This window comes from Lissotriton vulgaris, chromosome 6, assembly GCF_964263255.1.
Source record: "Lissotriton vulgaris chromosome 6, aLisVul1.2, whole genome shotgun sequence".
In the NCBI taxonomy this organism is placed as follows: Eukaryota; Metazoa; Chordata; class Amphibia; order Caudata; family Salamandridae; genus Lissotriton; species Lissotriton vulgaris.
Genome location: NC_141694.1, coordinates 1,917,976,081 through 1,917,989,708, shown reverse-complemented (window position 1 = coordinate 1,917,989,708; position 13,628 = coordinate 1,917,976,081). Strand labels below are relative to the sequence as shown.

The following is a 13,628-nucleotide window of genomic DNA, read 5'->3' as shown; positions in this document are numbered from 1 at the left end:
GTCGTGGGAAAGATGCCAAAGGTTTCTGGGACTTGGTGGGCAAAAGGAACCGTCCTGACGATACCCGGAGGACCTGTACCATTAATGCCCAGACCTGGTTCTCTCACTTCCAAAAACTTTACTCTGCTGTTGAAGGCCCATTAAACGATTCTTTTAACCTCCCACCCTTTACCCTAGATCGTGACCTGGAACTTTTTTCTGTTTTGGACGTAACAAAGCAGATTAAAACCCTGGTTCCATTGAAAGCAGCTGGTCCGGATGGCCTACCAGGCGATATCCTCCGCGCTTATCCGGAAGAATGGGGGGTACTAATCACTGCACTCCTGAACGCAATCATTGGGGGAGGCCCTGTGCCAGACTCCTGGAGAGGTGCGGAGGTGGTCCCCATCTATAAAAAGGGCAGTCGAGATTCACCCGGGAACTATAGGCCTATAAGCCTAATAGACTCTAGCCAGAAATTGGCGGGGAAAGCCATTTTGGGGAGGATCTCCCAATGGGTGGACGATAATCATATCCTGTCCGATATGCAAGCCGGGTTCCGTTCAGGTACAGGAACCATCGAACAGGTCTTCAGGCTCTTGCTAGTATACTGGAAGGTGGTGGTGCTGGGCAAAGGCAGTCTTTATTTGGCCTTTATTGACCTCAAGACTGCCTTTGACCTGGTACCTAGGGAGGAACTCTGGAGGGTCCTTTATGGTTTAGGGATGCCCCCGTACATATTAAACCTCCTTATTAACCTGCACACCAACACCTATGCTCAGGTCAGATGGGGGTTGAATGGGGAAAAGACCGACAAGATCAGGGTCGAGAGGGGAGTAAGGCAGGGTTGCGTTCTGGCCCCTACCTTATTCTCCCTCTACATTAACGGGGTGGTAGATCACCTATTGGACGAACCAGCAGACGCTCCCACTCTGGGAGGTGTAAAAATCCCAACCCTGCTGTTCGCCGACGACACCCTCCTCATCTCTAAAACCCCCCAAGGTCTCCAGACACTGCTGAACCGCTTTCAGGACTTTTGTACCACTAAGGGCCTTGTTATCAATGTAGATAAGACTAAGTACCTAGTTATACATCCACCTCGCAAACTTGGCCGCCCTCCCATCCTGAACTCTATACCCCTAGAAAGAGTGGCAGAATTTGATTATCTGGGAATCAGACTGAACGATGTGATGAGCTGGACCGCCCACATTGACAAAATGACATTGGCCTGCTTGTTTGCATTGGAAGACGGCTGCTAAACCCCTGAATAACGAGAAACTTTGGAACCTGGCCTGAACTCGTCAAGCTACAGAGTTGTTTGTAGCGCTATTTGGAAGCGCCAGTGCATCTCCAACATTTGCAGCGCTATCTGCCAGCGCTTGGGATTCACCGCTCGCGTTTCCCGCTCCGCGGGAAACATTTGCTGGCAAGGGCTTGTTGGCAGGCTTGCAGGACAGGGAACAACAACGCCCACAAGCCAGTTGGGCTCATAGAACCGCCCTGCCACGCCCCCCTCAGCTGGTACTAATTGCGCTGAGGCAGCGCTGAAGCGTGAATTATCCTGCTTGTTTGCATTGGAAGACGGCTGCTAAACCCCTGAATAACGAGAAACTTTGGAACCTGGCCTGAACTCGTCCAGCTACAGAGTTGTTTGTAGCGCTATTTGGAAGCGCCAGTGCATCTCCAACATTTGCAGCGCTATCTGCCAGCGCTTGGGATTCACCGCTCGCGTTTCCCGCTCCGCGGGAAACACTCGCTGGCAAGGGCTTGTTGGCAGGCTTGCAGGACAGGGAACAACAACGCCCACAAGCCAGTTGGGCTCATAGAACCGCCCTGCCACGCCCCCCTCAGCTGGTACTAATTGCGCTGAGGCAGCGCTGAAGCGTGAATTATCCTGCTTGTTTGCATTGGAAGACGGCTGCTAAACCCCTGAATAACGAGAAACTTTGGAACCTGGCCTGAACTCGTCAAGCTACAGAGTTGTTTGTAGCGCTATTTGGAAGCGCCAGTGCATCTCCAACATTTGCAGCGCTATCTGCCAGCGCTTGGGATTCACCGCTCGCGTTTCCCGCTCCGCGGGAAACACTCGCTGGCAAGGGCTTGTTGGCAGGCTTGCAGGACAGGGAACAACAACGCCCACAAGCCAGTTGGGCTCATAGAACCGCCCTGCCACGCCCCCCTCAGCTGGTACTAATTGCGCTGAGGCAGCGCTGAAGCGTGAATTATCCTGCTTGTTTGCATTGGAAGACGGCTGCTAAACCCCTGAATAACGAGAAACTTTGGAACCTGGCCTGAACTCGTCAAGCTACAGAGTTGTTTGTAGCGCTATTTGGAAGCGCCAGTGCATCTCCAACATTTGCAGCGCTATCTGCCAGCGCTTGGGATTCACCGCTCACGTTTCCCGCTCCGCGGGAAACACTCGCTGGCAAGGGCTTGTTGGCAGGCTTGCAGGACAGGGAACAACAACGCCCACAAGCCAGTTGGGCTCATAGAACCGCCCTGCCACGCCCCCCTCAGCTGGTACTAATTGCGCTGAGGCAGCGCTGAAGCGTGAATTATCCTGCTTGTTTGCATTGGAAGACGGCTGCTAAACCCCTGAATAACGAGAAACTTTGGAACCTGGCCTGAACTCGTCAAGCTACAGAGTTGTTTGTAGCGCTATTTGGAAGCGCCAGTGCATCTCCAACATTTGCAGCGCTATCTGCCAGCGCTTGGGATTCACCGCTCGCGTTTCCCGCTCCGCGGGAAACACTCGCTGGCAAGGGCTTGTTGGCAGGCTTGCAGGACAGGGAACAACAACGCCCACAAGCCAGTTGGGCTCATAGAACCGCCCTGCCACGCCCCCCTCAGCTGGTACTAATTGCGCTGAGGCAGCGCTGAAGCGTGAATTATCCTGCTTGTTTGCATTGGAAGACGGCTGCTAAACCCCTGAATAACGAGAAACTTTGGAACCTGGCCTGAACTCGTCAAGCTACAGAGTTGTTTGTAGCGCTATTTGGAAGCGCCAGTGCATCTCCAACATTTGCAGCGCTATCTGCCAGCGCTTGGGATTCACCGCTCGCGTTTCCCGCTCCGCGGGAAACACTCGCTGGCAAGGGCTTGTTGGCAGGCTTGCAGGACAGGGAACAACAACGCCCACAAGCCAGTTGGGCTCATAGAACCGCCCTGCCACGCCCCCCTCAGCTGGTACTAATTGCGCTGAGGTAACGCGCATCGCGGGACGCGCGCGGGCGTCGCCGGGCTAAGCCCGGGCAAAGGGCGGGCCCTCTGTGGCCCTCAGTGGCCGAGGAAGGCCGGGCCGGGCTCAGGCATTTTGATTATTGGGTTGTATACCCTGTGATACTCGGGTGTGCCATTATATTATAATCTTGAGTATTGCTAGAGATATTGAACGATTGAACGCCAATAACTGTATGCATTTCTAGTTCATCTCTCATGATCATTGAGTGAATATTTATAGTATTTTATACAGTGTTTGTTGTTTTAGAGTGTGGTTATCTTGTAGGCTCTATTCACATACGCTACTATGGAGTGTAAGACATTACGATCTGGGAAAGTTGTTATGGAGAATTATGATTCATTTCCTAATTTAAGTCATGTCGGAAAAAAGAAAACAAATAGAGGCATCATGAAAGGTCAGATGCAATTAAATCAAATCTGGGAGAAAAGTTTGAGTAAATCTCTTGAAGTTCCCAGAAAAGATGTTACTGAACTACTACCGCAATTGAATTTTTGCTCAAATATGGAGGAAGCTGGTTCTCCAGCTCTTATGGAGGAAAAAATAGGGTCTCTGAGTCAGACTGGAGAGGCCAACCGTTCAACATGTGCTGTGAATATGATTGATGCTGTCCCCTTGCTAAAATCGCAATCCTTGACCCATGAAATTCCTATAGGGTATGGTATTCTGGAAGAGGATAAGGGCGATATTTCTATACTCAACAGCATTGATTTAGAACTCTGCGGCCGATATATAGATAAGACATCTTTACCCCACTTAGTAGGTAATAAAACTCCACGTGGTGAAACTCCATCTGGTCTACTATTATATAGTAGTACGCCCTCCATCAAATCTAAAGATAGTCTTTCCCCGCAGTTTGAGATACAATCCTCGCACTTTAACATGTCAGGGATTTGTCCCCTCACATCTTCAAATTTCCCAAAAAACGAAAAACCTATCTCAGAGTCACTCATTGCCCTGGAACAAATTTTATCCTCTATGTTATTGCTAATGGGAAAATTTGCTGTAAATTCTGACTGTATCTTGTCTTCGGTTACTGAGATTCTGCAGGCTTTGTTGGCACAAAATGGGAAATTGGTAGAAAAGGTACTTAAGCCTCCCACTACTCCTGTTGACACTGGTCTTTCTGTTCTTAATGAGGCAGACAATATTATAGAAGAGAGGGGAGAGGCTCATCTGGGATCTTCCACAGAGGCGGGGATGCTTAAGTCACCTAATCAACCTATTTCACCCGCCTCGCATTTGAGGATTGAGCCTTTGTTACCTGAGCAGGAAGAGAGTGTCTGTGAAGCTCCTACAACGGGGGGCCACGATCTCTTTCCTATTTTTGCACAGGATAAAAAGGAGCCAGAAGCTGCCTCGGGGTCTCCAAAAGTCACCAAAATGAAATCAAGAGAAAAAAAGGGGAAACTCACACGTAAATATAAAAAGAAAAGACCTAGACAAATTATTTTTCCAAAACATATAATAACTGTAACACCTGCTCCCATAGAAAGAGGGCATAGTCTTCCCTCTGTTAGTCCGGAGAAGGTGGAAGTGGAAAATATCTTAGAGGATTCCAAGGGACTTCCCTCGGCTGAAGTAAACACGGATATGGTGGTCTCTGGTTTAGTAGTTGATGCCCCTGTTCCTCAACTTACAAGTACAGATGATAAATATTTCCCGATAGTAACACGAGTATATAATCCAACTGCTCCTATTTTTCTGCCTCAGAAGGAGATAGCTAGGAAGGCAATACCACAATCTGTAAAAAGTCCAATCTCATATGTGGACACTTGTGTACTAGATTTTCTTCCATTATTTGACTCTGATCTAAAAATGAATAGATCTTTGTTACTTAGCTGCTTTAAGGAGATTGAAAGTCTAAAGTTGGTCCTATCAAATGATATAGATTTAGTTACCCCAATAAGATCATTAAATGGCCAACGAATAAGGGTAAAATTTTATTCGAAGATAATTACTAACCTAGTTCTCCAACAAGCCGAAGCATTTCAATGTAGAGGTATTGACGTCCTACCCTATGTAAATAAAAATTTGTGTCTTTCTCTTAATGAAAGGAACACAAAGTTAAACATGGGACAGGATGTCCTTCCGTTATGTAATAACGATCTAAAAATTTGGATCTCTAGAGGCAAACGCATGGTTTCCCAGGTTTGTCCTGTACCTAGTAGTACAGACAATCTACTTACTGAAGACTCTGCGATGTGGAACTGGCTACCTGGAGTTCTCTCAAACACCACCTCGAGAAACCCACGGTCACCCTCACATCTTTAACCATTGTTTAAAAATTGTCTCTTGGAATGCTGCCGGCTTGACTAACTGCCCTGAAAAATTTGATTATCTCTTCTCCCAAAATGCAGATGTGTTATGTATCCAAGAAACATGGTGTCATATTTTCCCACATGTTGGAAATGATTACTTCGTCCTGGAGGCTCCCGCAACGCCATCAAAGAAGGGCCATGCTAAAGGCGGAATTGCCTGTTTATTATCAAATGCACTACAATGGCATTTCGCACACTATAAGGACGAGAGTAATCTATTCCAAGTTATAACTATTTCTAACCTGGATCCTGGTGTCCAACGGACCTCATTTATCATAGTAAACGCCTATATTCCACCTGAAGATAATTTTACGGTAGTTTTAAAACGTATGTTTTCCTATCTAAAGCGTCTATTAGAGGTGGATGATCCCCCATACCTATTATTAGTGGGGGACTTAAACTGTAAAGTGTCTAACATTTCCCTAGACTTATTTAGAAACAAGGCAAAGGAAGAGGTTTATAATATCCCCCAAGCCTCTTTGCCCAATAAAATAAAAACTAATAAAAGGGGCAAGATTCTCCTCGGGGAACTCAATGCCATAGAGGGAATTATTATAAACGGCAGAATGCCCTCTGATACTCCAGCTAATTACACTCATGGTTCATCCAGGGGAGAATCTATTTTGGATTACGTAATTACAGACTTTGAAATGTTCTCTTTCTGCAAAGATTTGGTAATCTCTTATACGCCCTTGAGCGATCATAAAATCATTAAATTAACTGTTTCTTTAACATCTCCTGAAGCTGACCTCTGGTCATTAAAGAACAGAGGTTTTACCATTAATAGTCACTCAGATAGATGTTATTGGAGATCTAGTTATAACAAAGATGTACAAAACATCCTTACCCAATTTCTAACTGAGCTTGACTATTGGCAGGGAAGGGAATTTATGTTCCTCGAAACCCTTATCCAAAAAATTACTGAAATAGTTAGGACTTCAGGAAATTTTAAAAAGAAATGTTTCTCTCCTAGTCCTCTATTAAGGTTGAATAAAGAAATTAATAAAGTTGTTAGGATGCAATACCTAAATAGATCTGGAGAGCTTAGGTTAAAACTAGCTTTATTAAAAAGAAGGAGGGTGAGATTGAGAGCCAAATTAAAAAGAGATAAAGAAGATATCTTATGGATTAAGCTAAAAGAGGCATCTAAGTGTAAAAACGTCAGAGATTTTTGGTCTATAATAAGGAAAGGATGTGGATCTGTAACAACGCCCACTCCGATTGCAATCACTGAAAATGTCTGGACCCAATTTGTGACTACTCTATATGCGTCCAACCACGTAGGGACCGATGTTTGGGTTCCAGATTCCAATTCTGACGTTATAATGGAACTCCCCACTGAGCACACCATAGCCAGTGCAATCAGGAGTATGCGCTCTTCAGGAGCTATGGGACCAGATGAAGTGCCTATGTCCACAATTTAGCAAGATGTAACTACTTGGAGTAGGATCCTTCTTCCAGTGTTTCGGGTGTGTTTTAAAACAAGAGCAGTCCCGGATTCTTGGCAGGGAAGCATCCTGATCCCAATTTTTAAAAAAGGAGATCGGGCTAATCCCGCTAATTACCGTCTAATTGCATTACTGGATGCTATAGGGAAAATCTTTGCTAAACTTTTATTAATATCTATAACAGAATGGGCAGATAAAAATAATATTATACCCAGGGAACAGACAGGTTTCCGAAAAGAGCACGGAACTCTGGACAACTTAACCATGCTACAGGTAATTGTAGATAAATATGTTCGTGTACGTGGTGGAGGCGTATATGCAGCATTTATAGATTTCTCTGCAGCGTTCGATAGGGTGGACAGACCAACGCTGTGGAGAAAGCTGTCGGCATTGGGCATGCCAGGACATTTATTGGACTTAGTTAAGTCCTTGCATTGGAACACATGGTGTCGGGTGCTACAAGGAGGTGATAGGGGTCTCTCCCAAGCCATCCCATCCCGCAATGGCCTAAAACAAGGATGCATACTGGCACCCACTTTGTTCTCCCTATATATGGCTGATTTGCCAACTGCTGTTGCTGACTGTGAGGGATTAGCCCCAAAAATTGGAGGAACTGCCATACCCATTCTAATGTACGCAGACGATATTCTTGTTCTAGATCTGACCCCGAAAGGTCTTTCTAATCGTCTCCATACATTGAATAAATTCGCCGATGCACACTTTATGAAAATCAATAGTTCAAAAAGTAAAGTTATGTGCATCTTTGGAAAAAAGAAATGCAGGTCCAAGAGTTTTAATTGGACATTAAGTGGTGAAAAACTAGAGGTAGTTAACTCTTATACGTTTTTGGGCAAAATAATATGTTCTAACCTTAGTGAGAAACCCCACATTGAAAATAACTCTAGAAAAGCAATGGCCCATGGGAGGGGATTATGTTCCTTATACAAAGCGACTGGGAGGAGACACTTCTCATATTGCTTGGATGTATTCCGTTCAAAGATTCCTGCTACCCTCTTGTATGGAATGGAATTGGTGGATCCATATCAATGGGAGTTTATGCAAAAAATGGAGGGGAAGGTATTAAGGAAAATTTCTTCATTAAATTCTGCCTGCTCCACTTCATCCTGCAGGCTGGAATTCGGACTGCGAAGTTGTAGGGCTCAAGGGTTAGCTGCTCTAGTAAAATGGATAACATGCTTGGCCCGAGGCAAACCAGGAACCTTACGAGAAAGCTTAAAAAAGGAGCTCTTGGGCAACTTTAATGAGTTCTCGCAGCTAGTAAAAAACTTTCGACTGGCTGTTTCAATATTGGAATTGGATGAAAGTACGTTGTTTTTACTTTCTCCATTAGAACTAAAGCTAAAGTTAAAAAGTATGTCCTGGGAATACTGCTACAAACTGGATATACTTGCCCAACAGAAAGATAAAGATAGGGAACTCCTGGTTTTAACCTATACACCAAAACAAGCCCAACAATATCTAACTTGGAACATTCCGCATGGTGTCCGTAGGGTATGGTACCTCCTTCGCCACAATTTGCTTCCACTAAATACATTACTTGCAAAATGGTATGGAGTGTCCCCCTTGTGTAATTTTTGTAATAATGCCGCTCAAGATTTTAAACACGTTCTGCTTATTTGCCCAGGCCTGTACTTATTGAGGAAAAAATGGATAAAACCAATCTGTATACAAATGGGAATTACGAATGTAAAAATGTTTTTTAATGCTCTCCTCTGCCCCCCTAATGAAATGTTCTGTTTTAGAATTTTTAAATATTTTAAAGAATTTTTAGATATTTATTAATGTGATTCTGGCGAGATGCTGATGAGTGTAACTTTGTATATAACAAGTGGTCGTTTAGTCGTTGTATTAAGTTTGTGTTTTAAAGTATGTTTACATGTATGTTATTTTATGTGGCCCTCATTGAGAGCCAAATCATAATAAACTTTTGACTTTGACTTTGACTTTGACATTGGCCCACAAAAGGGTGGGTGGCGCCATTCTTAAGGAGTTTAACAACTCCTCAAAACATTGTGTAGCCCCTCTACTTGAGATATACAAAGCACGTGCGGTCCCTGCGTCACTCTATGGAGCGGAACTGTGGGGTTTGGGTAAAGTCGACTCACTGAGCAAGGCTGAAAATAAATTCATCAAGGATCTCCTTGCCATTCCATCGAGTAGCCCGACCATCCCAGTGCTCATGGACACTGGCTGCAAAGCCATAAGGGACCAGGCTCGGCTTCGACCCCTTTTGCTTTGGGCACGTCTGTGGAGGGTCCCGGAGCTAAAATCCTATGCCAATGGTCTGGCAGAGGTGATGCATTCTGACGGTTGGCGTAGCATCAAATGGCTGAAGGATATAAAACAACTTTTAGGGGACCTAGGCCTGGACTCATGCTGGCATAGCCACTCCGCTCCTCCGAAGGAGACCTTAAAAAAACTTTTCTGGGAGTGGGTCTGTACGAAGCGCTTGAGAAGCCAGCAGCATTGCAAAACCACCGCAGCTTTTCTGCTGTTAAAAGACGATGTCATGTATGAGCCGTACATGGACATTATATCAGTGGCTATGGACAGGTCCCTGTACATTAAATTCCGGTTAGGAACCCTACCCTTGGCCGACTTCTGCTCGAGGTGGAATAAATCCCAGTCTACATCAGGCTACTGTGCTCTTTGTCAAGACAAGCCAGAGACGGTGCCACATTTTCTTTTTGAATGCCCGGACTACGGTCGCCCCAGATCACGTTGGCTCGGTCCCATCTGTAGAGAACTGGGTACTCGTCAGCACTCCGTTGCACTCCGGATCCTCTTAACTAACACAGCCCCTCCCATTGTTTGTGCTGTCGCTAAGTTTTTAAAATGGGCTTGGTTGATTAGAATTAGAAGACTGTCCATATCAATTTAATTCTCTTTTTATCTAATTTATGCTGACCTAATGTGTTTTATCTTTTTACTAAATGTACAGTCTTACTTTTTTCGACATGCTGTTTTTATCTTTTGTACTGCTTTTATGATATATGCATATCGAAATAAAGCATCAATCAATATCAATCAATAAGGTGGCCCAGTACCAATTGGTAAATGCACCTAGGGTACATCTCGTAATTTAGAAAGAGAACAGCCAGGCTGTGGGTCTGATTGGCAGGCCCGCAGCCAGAGAAAGTCGTAAACCAGTGAAACAAAAGCAAAAAATCTGGGTGATCATAGGATTGCAGACCCTACTCTCCTACAGACGCTGGTCAGGGGGCAAGTTCACAGCAAGCCCTTGGAGATCTCTTTAGCAGAGTTTGGCACAAAGTAAAGCAAAAGTCTTCTCGTAGTCTTTTCTTCTTCCTCTCCTTCAGCAGCAAGGCACCAGACACCGGCAAGAGTCAGCACCCTTCCTTGTCTCTCACGGTCCTTCTCGTAGGGCAGAGTCCTTCTGTGGCCCAAACAGGATCTAATTTCCAAGGAGCAGGGCTCCTTCTTTTATAGGCCAATTCTTTTGTTCTCGCAGGCCAGGGGGGCCTTTGCACAGCCACTCTCAGTCCTTGAGTACCCTGGAGGGTGTACTCCGGCTTCTGCTTTCAGTGTGAGGGGCAGGCGCATCAGACGCCCCACAGGAGGTGGAGCCAGCATTGTGCGGCCAGGGGCTGCCAGAGTACCTTGTTGATGGGGGCTTCGCACTTCCTGGGCCAGGGGCCGGCTGAGTCATCAGTCGCTCCCCAGGAGGGTGGAGCCAGCATTGTGGTGGCAGGGCACGGCTACAGTTCGAGTCAAGAGCCACTCCTACCTCCCACTAAGGTGTAATCTGCGCATTCACCACCTGTCATCCTCCCAGCCCTGTCACTCACACGTCCCAGACAGTCAGATACACATACCGGCAGAGGCGGGCTGAAATGGTTAAGCAAGCAAATGCTAACTTTCTAAAAGTAGCATTTGCAAACCCAGGATACTAAAATAAACTTCACTAGAAGAAATATTTTATCATCCTGAGTTCAGGCATACTAAACATGACTCGCTACCATGCTCCTTGAGCCTGCTGGGATTATAGGGTGTAATAATTCCGGCAGCTCAGTCTGGCCTAATGGAGCAGGTAGCCTTCAATAGTGAAATACGGTTTTGGTTGTAAGTCACTACTAGGACATGCCACACACATCAGGGCTTGTCCTACCTTACACCTACAACGCACCCTGCCCGCAGGCCTACCATAGGGGTGACTAACATGTAGTCAAGGGAAGGTTCGGGGCTGGCAAGTGGGTGCACTTGCCCAGCTAGCGTGACAGTACGAGACCGCACGCGGGTTCTGCGGTCGCAGTTCCCAGACTCATCTTTACGGCTGCTTCGGTGGGTGGCGCAACCCGCGCTGCAAGCCCACTAGCAGTATTGGCATCTACAAGCCCCGGCACTCTCTAGTGCACTTTACTAGGGACTAACAGTAAATCCAATGCACCAATTAGGGATACCAATCGCACGTACAATTTACAGTAGGGAGCACTTGCACTGCGGCACTGGTCAGCCGTGGCGCAGTGCCCTGAGTATCGGAAAACCAGCAAAACATCGGAGGCACATCAGCAAAAAAGTGGAAGGGAGACTCACGCCAAGGTGCCAGGTCTAACACTGCCGCATTGCTCGCCTGTGTTCAGCGGGACTTACGGGGTCCCTGTATCCAGCCCGCGCTCCACCACACTTGGCCTGAACTTTTGACTTTGTTCCAGTCCAGTTCAACCAGATATCCCAAATAGGTGCTTATTGCTCTTATGTGACATTTTCACATTTATTTTTTAAGAATTCATGTTTTGAATTCTACTCATTGCAGTTTTTGTTGTTTTGGTCTTGTTTCATTTCTTAACTTAAGATTTTTTTTCTAACTTGGTGTGGAATCTTTTTATGTGATGTTTTCACTGTTTTCACTGTTTTCACTGTTTTACAGTTTGGTGTGTTGTTCAAATACCATACACATCGCCTGTCAAGTTAAGCATAGGGCGAGTGTTAGACTTGGGGGTCTCTGGTTGGCACAGGTATACACTTGTGACAAACAAGGACCCTCTCCTCTAGTCAGGGCAAGGGAATTACCCCTTAAGAATAACCCCTGCTCACCCTTTAGGTTGCGTGGCACGAGCAGTCAAGGCTAATCCTCAGGGCGCTAAGTCAGTTAAGCATTTATGACCACATACAGTAAACAATACTGACCCACCACAAATGTACACCAGGCGTAAGTTTTGTATAAAAAATACATGTACTTTATATAAAAAAAGATTGTTATGCAGATTTATCACAAGACCAATATAACTTTTTAGGCGAGGAGGCCACAGTACTGTAGTTTGGCAAAGGAGTTCTCAACAGTTCTTAAATGTTGCTTAGTTCACAAGGCTCACTGACTTTTAAACACTGTTCCGTGCTGTTGAAGCGAATCCTGATCTCTAAGTACAGTTCGATGAAGGGGGTGTGCGGCATAGGGCGCTGGCGTACTCTGTGCGGGGAAAACCAGGAGGCCCTGCCAATGCTCACGCGCCTCACGGTGCGGAGCGTACGGGGCGGCAGTCTTTTATTGAAGGGTACGAGTCGCAGGGCGGCCGTACGACTCGTTCATGGTAAAAGAAACAGTGCGGGGAAAACAAACGTGCGGACCCCGAGTCTGGTGCAAACTCCAACCGGAGTTTGCAGGGCACAGTACCTTGGATTTAGACGTCCTCGACGCGACGTCAAGGTCCACATGGCGTACTCTGGGATGACGAGCCATATTCATCTAGTACGTGTCGGCGGGGAAAGCGTACTTTCGGGTCTTTAGAGGGCTTGATGCTTCCGTCAGGCAGGTGCGGCACGGGCCCCTCAGTACGGACCGCGCTCCGATCTAGATTCCGGTGGGAGGGGAGGCAGACCACACGCTCCAGTAACAGGCGGGGTGACAGAGGAGCAGGCGGCTCAGCCCAACGGGGAGAGAGCGACTCAAACACGAGCGGGGCTCTCAGCGGGCAAGGGTGGCCAGGCTCCTGAGTGTCACCGCCCTAGGAGGCGGCGAGGGCACCAAGGGTCACAGCTCCGGCGGGAAGGAAGCACACAGCTTGGCAAAAGACGAGCGAAGGCACAATGAGCCCAATGGTCCTGGGGCTCAGGTCAGGGGGCTAGCTCAATCAAGCCCTTGGCGATAGTTTTAAGCACAAATGAAGCAAAGTTCTTTCTGGTCTTTTCCTCTCCTTCCTCAGCAAGGCACCACTGCAGGCCAGTCCTTTAGATCAGGGACAGTCTTTCCTCCTTCAGCTTTTTCTTGGTCCTTCTAGTCGGGCAGAGGTTCTTCGGGGTAAAACAGGATCTGATTTGTTAGGAGCAGGTCTCCTCTGTTTATACAGTTTCTTTCGTTCTTTCAGGCCAGGGGGCCTTTGCATAGTCCAATTCAGCTCGGAAGCACTTTGTTTTGCAGACTCTGGTTTCTTCTTTCAGAGAGAAGGCAGGGACATCAGCCACTCTCCAGGAGGTGGAGCCAGCATTGTGGTGACAAGTACAGTCAGGAGCACTCTGTTGACAGTCTTCCCTCTTCCTGGACCAGGTGCAGGGCAGAGTCATCAGTCGCTCCCCAGGGGGCAGAGCCAGCATTGTGGTGGCAGAGCACAGCCCTATTCAGAGTCCAGGGGCACTCCCCCGACCCATCCTCGTGTAATCTCTCTA

At 46.7% G+C, this 13,628-nt stretch overlaps 1 protein-coding gene across 1 annotated transcript in view; it reads right to left on the bottom strand.

Moving 5' to 3' along the window:
- LOC147709921 (collagen alpha-1(XII) chain-like) overlaps positions 1–13,628 on the bottom strand; it is a 185,858-nt gene that overhangs the window by 95,206 nt on the left and 77,024 nt on the right. The window lies entirely within an intron of this gene.